Consider the following 9,210-nt stretch of genomic DNA (forward strand, 5'->3'; position numbering starts at 1 on the left):
TAAAGTAAAAAAAAAATTATATGGAACTGAGCTTTTTTTTGTTCATGATATTTTTAAAACAGTTTTTCTCCATTTATTTTTAGTCATCTAAAGCGAGGGTTCCTCCTCTAGTAAATCCCACTCATCCTGAGGACATGCATTCATTCGAGAACAATATCGGTTTCGGCCAGCGAAAGCTGGTATGAACAGTTTTTCTCCATTACCTGATATTTTTAATTTTCTAAAATGCGTTATGTACACGTTAGTTTTCTATTCATTCCCCTGTAAAACCTGACTTTCAGGGAGTGGGCCTAGGGACATCCGTTACCAACCATCGGAAAAACCAGGTTTTGTACCTAGGACCATTTGCGGAGTTTCTTAAAAAGCCTTCTATTAGAGATAATTTATCATTTTAAGTATTTATGCTGATTCCAAAGGTGAATAATTAGTATAACTATGTGCGTAAATCAGTCCCACACATTTGAATAGGTGAATAACACAGTACAATGGGAAAAGGTGGCTCTATGTACACATGTCTCCCATCTATATAAAAAATTTCTGAATTTCAAGAGTCTACTTGAAGTTTCTCACACATTTACTGAACATTTTCAATTTCAAAGAGTGAAAAAGTAATATAACTGGTAAATATATCTTATGCATTTAGAGCAAATTTTTTTAATACACTGTTAACAAATGCCACTGCAATCAAATTATGGAATTAAATTAAATAGCATCGTAAAATTAATTTTGAAACCTATACAAGTTATTCGTTTCAAATTATAATTTCCATGCAATTAAAAGCTAAACTGATAGTGCAATTCATGCTAAATAATTAGAATTTTATCTTATAATCATGAATATAATGTAGATTAGTGATACATTTTTAAAATTTCTTTACAGACTTAATTGTAGATGGATTCAATGAGCATTAGTGAAATTTAAATAAATAAAAAACGAAGCTCTATTTTCCAAATTTTTATGAGAACATCAAGAATAAATTTTCAAATTTCTCAGAAAACTAAGAGTCCCGCAGGTGCAAAATAACTGATCTTTCACAGAGGTTTAAATAAAATGTACACTAGATTCTGGATTATTAATGAAAAAACGTTTATAAAAGTTGAAATCATGACCCAACTACCTTAAAACCGATAACCAAACACCAGAAGGCGGTATAGAAAATTCAACTGGCAACTATTTACAAATCGCTCTAAAAATCATACGATATCAAACTGCATTCTGGTCAAATTGATTTTTATATCAACTGCACAAGATGTCAAACTGCAAATGGCGCTAAATTTCAGAAAAAATTTCCCTGCATCATTCCGTATAAAAAACCCGAAAAACATGAAGTCTTACATTATATTCGTCCCAAAATGTGATTTGAATTTAAATCACTTGATTATTTAATTAGCGTGACAGCAAGAAATACGAACTTTGATAAATAAAGGAGGTACTAACATATATCAATAAGCACAGATAAAAGTTTTTTTCTCTCTTCCCCCCCCCCCTTCTTGTTAGAGAAGTGATAAATTAGTGAAGAGATAATTCACAAATGAAAGTATCAATGGCACTATCAATAAATTTTTGTCTCTATCTATTAGTAGAGAAAACATACTACTATCTACTAGTAGCATGTTTTATACTTTATGAGAGAAACACGAGACTGTATAAGAGAAATTCTTTTAAGAAAGATATTAAATACAAATTCTTGGAAGCAGGAAAAATTTAATTTTTTAAAGAATATATTCAAGAAATATCACCATACATTCTTTTTTTTTTAGTTCAAACAAAAATAAATATGAAAATCACAAAGAATTAAAAAAAAAAAAAAAAAGTAAAATGATTACCATAAGCTAATATTCAGAACACACATTCTAAGCATTAATCTTTAAGATAGCGAAAAACTTAAGTAATTCTCAATAAACTCTCCTAACATACATCTCGAATTTTTCTACATGTTAGATTTCAATCTTGTTATTGTATCTCCGAACAGACGGAAAGTATTTTGAAAGTGGGTCAGGAGCGATATGACTTCTTCGCTGAGCTCCAACCAAAACACCTCGAATAATCTTGCGAAAGATGCAAAAATCGGCAATTAGTCAGATGACCTTGCAATGTCGTAGACCTGTTCAACTAGTAAATCGGAATTCCGAACGTTCCTTGTTTCGTTTGTAATGCACAGGCTGGAAGTAAGATGAACTCAATCGTTTGCTTCATTTCAACAAAATTTATAATAATTTCGGTTTTAAAAGGTGCAACATTCAACAACTGATAAAATTTAAAAACTTGTAGAGCGTAACAAATCATATTTGCATTCTTCGCATTTCCACTTTTCTTTCATAACTTTCGATTAGTTTAATGATTAATAGATTAATAAAATTAACAACTATTAGAGTTAATTTTATCAATAACTTATTTATAATAAATTAACAATAATTTAAGTTTAATTTTAAAAATTAAATTTAAATTCACATTAAATTTTCATGATCAGAAATATTATATATTTCCTGATAATTCTTTAAATTTCTTGCCATGCATTTACATTTTTATTAAAAATTGTTTGGAAAAATAAAACAGTTTAAACAAATTATATGAATAAAATATTTCTAACTATCCGCCTTTGAAAATTTGTTATTTAATAAAATTGAAAATTAAGAAATAATAGAATCGACTACACGCAACTTAAAAGTGGAATTGGTCGAAGTTTATATCCCAAAAAAGTAATGTTTTTAATATTACTTTTAAAACTATCCAAACTACACTATTCAGTGATTTTGCAGTTTGAATTTTATCATAATGATAAAAATATTGTTACTAATTGTGTATCAAATTAAATTTTAAAATTTTTAGGAAAATAAAATCTCACATGAATAAAACGCATCACAAAAGGATAATTTTTCGAGTTTTAGATATGTAAAAATCCTTTTTGCCACGTAATATTTTTGGAAAATAAAAGTTAAAAATATCAAACACTACTTGATAATTCAAATAAAGAAATATTTTAAAATCAATAATATGATAAAAATGGTAGTATTTACAATATGTCTTGCATAATCCGATCTCTATTTATTCTGAAAATATAATCTCAAAGACATGAAATTTATAAACTGCTTTTATAAACAGACCAAAAACGAAGCCAACAGCATTTTCGTACTTTTCCTTTTTATTGATGCGGAATTAACAAAAACGTATGCATTATTATATGTTTTTCCCAAGTAAACTCGTTTTGCAGATATAACTGAATCACCGAGTACTTTAATTAAGAGTTAAAAACAAATACTAAATCAGATATCAAACTTGACGGTGTGCCACTGACATATTGAATAATTGTATATATTTAAACTTAAAAATTTAAAAGGTCCAGAATTGTTAAAGTTCCATATAGTGACAGTGATGAATCCATTTCTAGCGTTCCTTAAGAATCTTACACGAACCAAAATATTGCCTTATAATTAGAAAACAGAAAAAAGCAATTATAAAGCATTGCTTTAAAAAAATGCAAATAAAAAGCGAGCAACGCTTATAAATTCAACAGAAATTATTAAGAGAGCAAGTGTTAGATGCTATGTTCAAGATTCAATCGCTATCAAAGTTTTAAAATATCCATATATTTTATAATAATGCATTAATTTTCCAACTATAAATCCAATATTATTCGTTAAATATAGAATGTTCCAACTAATTAATGAATTTATTATACAAAACTTTACACAGATGGCATGAAATGTTCAATTCTACAGCTCAACAAAAACAGAAGGCGAGATCACCCCCCCCCCCCGATGTATCCAAAAACAGAAGCAACCTTCCAAATGAAGACTTGAGAGTTTTGTTTCACTTCTTTCAACATTCGACAGTGTTGATAACAAGGGATGAATCACTGCCAATTGAATGCGTTATCGAAATGACGTTAGCAGTTGGTGATAAAACCTGTTCGGGCATTAACAAAAAGCAAACAATTCTGAGAAAAACAGCAATGATGCCGTGTTAGTTGTTTTATGAACTAACCACAGAGCTGTTCGGACAATCGCTAACAAAAAGACCGAATTAAACAAAAGAATGGAATAAAAAGTTCACTGTTTTGCGAATTACCGATCTTAAAATGAGCTTGTTCAAAGAAAGGATTATAAAGAGTAATAAAGCTATTATAAACGGGGCTTTAATTATTTAGCCTAAATGATGCTTTATCGCGAAACGGAAGTAAACATAAATCATGCAATTCCCTCCACTGAATGTTTCAAAAAGAATTATAACGCTGATTACAGAACATAATGAACTAGTAAGAATATTTTTTTCATCTGTTAAAATGGGTTCTTAAGTAAATATCAAACCCCACAAACAATGAAATGCCTAACAAATGAATGAACCTAAATAAACAAAGTTAAAAATACGAAATATAAACAAAAGCGATAAATTGTTTATGTGATAGTTTACATTACAATATAATTAAAATAAAAATTACACAACCCCATAACGAAACTAATAGTCATACATTAACTATAGCAGCTCACAAACACGCATTTGTCCCACTGACATATTTGCCTATATAATTTTTATTATTTTTCATTCCTCTAAAAGCAACAACGCAGAAAAAGATTGAAAAAAAGAAGTAATCGAGTTAAATCATTTCATTCGGATGTGCCTTCAAAAACAAAATAAGGATATTTTTAACTCACCTTTGACAGTTGATGGTAAATCCAAACAAAAACGTTGACAAAATCCAGGTCCGTCGTTCGGGCAAGCGAACGAACACACGGAATTAAAAAAGAAACAGAACTGGAGCACAAGCCAAGTCACTTTTGTCAAGAAAAAGGAACCTGAACGACTTCAAGCACAACGAATCGAGACCCGAAAAAATTGATGAATGAAACGCGCCGATCCGGATCCGTCGCCGATGACTACACTTCAGAAGAAAGATCCAACAGGCAGGCGGCCATCTTCATTCCGGTGTCACCGGTCGGTTGCTATAGTAACGTGAACGCGGTTCAAAGCCGAGGGAGGCCATGTTCGCGTTCTTTTTTCAACTGTGGCCATGACGGTGCATTTCTTTCCAAGGGAAGGCGTTGGAACAAAAAGGAACTTTTTGGAAGGGCGCAGCCGATTTCGGCAGCAGTTCTGTCTCGTCAGACGATGCGATAAGCACTGCAGCAAGACGGCGCAACAGGCGTCCTTCTGACGTAGCGGGCTGGGCCGTGGACTCCCTTTCCCCTCCCCATGACGTGAACACTGATGACGCAGGAGGAATGTGCTGCCATCTATGGATGGAATGTTACTCCATCCAGGCTTTTGGGCCGATGCCAACTGTGCAAAGAAGCTCAAACCGGCGTTGTTTCTGCAAATCAAATTTGAAGGAAAAAATGGTTCCGTTTCTTAAAAGGATTAAGCGTGTGTTGATGAATGAAAAGACAATATGTACTGTAGAACGTCGATGCTTTTTGGTATGTAGTGCAAAAACCTATTAAAAATCCAGCCTCGGCGACTGCAGGGACGTAAGGCCTCGCCTAGGAAGTTTAATTTGCATTGTTAATCCGTGAGCATTTATATATACTTAATTGGAAATTCCAACACACAGAGAGTACTTTCCTAACTGACCTAGCGATCTGTACTCTTTCCAATATAATAAATTCGGCGACGCTAAACGCTTTTAAATAAATGATATTCATAAATATCTAAAAGAAAAGTGGAAAAGTGGGAAAACAGTTTTATAACTGTAATTTAGAATAAATTTTTGAGTTTCTATTCTGAATTTTCACAGATTTAAATTATTTTTTTAAAATCTCTAACTCAATATAGAAAATTAATATAATTACATACCAATTTTAAATACTTATCAGTTATATAAAGCAAATTTAGACTTTCCTAAATAACCAATAAACAGTTATTCCAAAGGAAATACTTGCATTAAATTTAAAATGAATTATCAAAAAGTGATGATGTCAAAGATAAAATAAGTCACCTAGATTCTAAAATAACACAATCTGAAGAAAAACAACCCATTTTCAAAAACAGAAATTCATTTCAGTGTATATATTGTATTTCTGCAATGGAAATTGGCTCGACGCTTTTAATCTACATTCGTTTGCAGTTTTTTTTCTTCTCCTTTGAATTGTATATAATGTTAAATATATATAATAAATATCATATACAATTCAAATCTAAAATTCAAATTTATTTGACTAATAGAAATCAAAATTAAAAACCATGAAAAATATATTTTATTTTGGTATTGTTTTGTTAGTTAAATATATCCTACATTTTGTTTACAGTGATCATAAGTGAATCATTTTTAAAACCCTTCCTTCACTCCAGGGAACTTCAATGTTCTTTGAGGTTTTTCAATCAAAAAAGGCAATAAGAAAACTTCTTAATTTTTCTACAAATTTTGCATTCTAATGCGAATCGCGTTATTTATTTTAAAGTTCTAAAGCACAAACATTGAATTCTATGTACAGTGCCATTTTTCTGTTCCAAAGTTTCGGCCATTATTAGGCAGTGCTATGGAGAAAAACGTTGATTTGTGCACGATATTTTTAAAGACCAATATCATGGTTTATATGGTTTTAAATCATGCAAATCAAGCCAGCGGGAGTGGTCTCCTCAAAACTTTCTCGCACACTCTCTAATAAAGGTGAATTTGCGTTTTAGACGTGTTCCCCCCCCCCAGCCGATTAAAGCCAAAATTTGACATAGAGCTGTAGTCAGAAAATAAACATCAAATTCGATATTATTTAGTATTTGCGTTTTTGAATTATCGCGTTTACATAATTCTGAAAGAACGCACGGACGGACGGTCACCCCAGGGTTGGATTAGGCTCAACATTTGATGTGCTACACTCTAGATGTGAAATAATATGTTTATTAAATTTCGTCTATCTCACTTTCTTCGTTTTGTAGTTGTGTTAACAGTTGGACGGATAGACTTCCTCTCAATGGATTTTGTTCAAAATTTGATAGGATTTATAAATTTGGTGCAAAGACTGCATGCGAAATTTCATCCGTCTACCTCAACGCTTTATCCTTTTCCAGACAGACATCATGGCAAAAATGTATTTTTCGAACTCAAGGTGGTCTAAAAATTTGTCAAAATCTGGAATTCGAATTTTCGACGATTACATCTCTATACTCCGCATACGAGAAAGTGAAAATGAAAATTTTGCCAGAGTTAGAAATAACTGCTTAAAGTGACCACGAAGAACTTTAAGTTTAAAAGTTTTCAAAATATCCACTGGGAGCACTCATTCGATGAATTTCCCCTGTGAGGGTTTTTAAATAGTATCCCCCCCCACTATAATCCAAATAAATTGCATTTTTACAAATTGACTTTCGACGCATAAAACTAAGTTGATGATATGATGAAAAAGCGCGAAATAATGCCCTACTCTAGGTCATTCACACTTGCATAGCCAATAAAGTGCAATTCTTAATAATGTTGTTGAAAATTAAATTAAATTTATTATCTTTTGTAATAGAACTACTAGCCATGAGTAGTAAAATGTGTTAATCAGGAACACTGGATGCACTTAAATAGAGTAGTGGCCAAAATTGTGGAAATTTCTTGGAAAAAGTGCATTTTTAAAATTCAATGGCTCATAGCATCCAATTGGAACAAAATAATCGACAAAATAAAGTGTATAATGCTATAAGAGGAATTTTATGACTGCTCCCCATTCTTATTACGACTTCTTTCCATTCTTCCTTATGACAGCTGCCCATCTGGAATAACAGTCATAAGGAAGAAAAAAGAAAGCACAGAAATAAAGGCATATACAAAAATTCTGTTTAATGCCAGTTAATATATTTAGTTAGGTAACTTTTTGCATTATGCATGCTTTGGAATGCCGTTGCATGGAGTTTACCGATGCTTTTAGTTCCTCGGATATTATTATGTGATACTCTGATCGGATTATTTCTTCGGTGATGTGCTTTTTTGGAGGTTGCTTCTGTGTAATAAGTTTCTTTAACCTCCTCAACACTTCGGATCGGTACAAGGTCTGGATTATTCCCAGGTAATTCCGATAGTGAAATATGATTGTCTTGAAACCAGTTTTTATATACAGAGACATGCCATGGAAAAGAATGCTGTTGCTGAAATATAAACTCTTCATTATCGTGGAAAGAGTCACATGTGAAAGGTAGCATTTTATCAGAATTTTATTTAGGTATTTGGTGCAATTATATTCCCATTAATCACATAAATTCTGTTTACGCCCGTTGCTGCCCACACCATATTACTAATTGTGTTTTTAAAAGTAATGCAATCAGGATAAAAATCTCCAATTCTTCTGCTTACAAATTTTCCACAAAACAATGAGATTTTGGTCTCATCAAATGAGAGAATCTCATTGATGAGAATGAATATGAGGTTTAATCCAATCTTTCAAACCTTCATTTCGGATTTTAAAATCAAACAATCGTACTTTTTTGTGTGGAATTTTGTGTGGACCAGGATCCTGCTATCTGCGTCAAAAGATCCTCGCATTGCGCCATCTCTCTATGTATACTCCCATATGGTTTTCTACCATCACTAGACACAATCTTTTATCTATCCCAACATCATTTGAATGCTGCACACCTTTTCATGCCTTTACCAATTTGATATTGTAGGACTGAGTTTACATTCAAAAATTAAGAAATATTGCCTTTAATTAGATTTCCACCCATTTCATTTCTAATTTAATTATAATTAACGCCTTGTTCAAGCAATAGCAAAACCTTATAAAGCTTTTGGGGTGACAAGACAACTTTTTATTCCTTTCTTATATTTTTTTAAGTTTTGACAAGTCACAAAATGGAAAAATACAAAAAAAAAAAAAAAAAAAAATTGACCAAAATAACGACAAAAAAAATTTTTTTCAACTGCAATTGCTACTACTTTATTGGTTTCCTAAACAATCATGCTCATTGACTACATTCAAATGAAGAAAAGCAATAAATAAATCAAATAAGATGCTCTTCTTTCTTCTGAATATTTCGCTATAATTTTTAAAAAAATAACTCTAAGTGAACAGAATTTAATGCATTATGTTCTAGGTTAAATTATCTTCAAAATGGTGCATAGCTTTATGGCATTGCTACACATACTATTGCATAATGAGCCATTAAATCTCCCACATGCAATTTCTCTTCAGGTTTCCACAATTCTGGTTAGTGCAGTTATACTGAAAATACATTATTGCTAAACTAGTCGTAATAATATAATATGTTTACAGACTTCAATTTGAAGTCTGGTACACC

At 31.5% G+C, this 9,210-nt stretch overlaps 1 protein-coding gene across 5 annotated transcripts in view; it reads right to left on the bottom strand.

The window, feature by feature from the left end:
- The window catches only part of LOC129976053 (plexin-A2-like), a 575,617-nt gene that overhangs the window by 236,832 nt on the left and 329,575 nt on the right, over positions 1-9,210 (bottom strand). The window contains exon 1 of one of the 5 annotated variants that reach the window (XM_056089406.1): positions 4,653-5,139. The exons of the other annotated variants lie outside the window; for them this stretch is intronic. The gene's annotated coding sequence lies outside the window, so the exon portion shown is untranslated. Of the gene's footprint in view, positions 1-4,652; positions 5,140-9,210 lie in introns of those variants that run through there. 5 annotated transcript variants of the gene reach the window in all.

The sequence above is a fragment of the Argiope bruennichi genome, chromosome 7 (genome assembly GCF_947563725.1).
Source record: "Argiope bruennichi chromosome 7, qqArgBrue1.1, whole genome shotgun sequence".
Taxonomy (NCBI): Eukaryota; Metazoa; Arthropoda; class Arachnida; order Araneae; family Araneidae; genus Argiope; species Argiope bruennichi.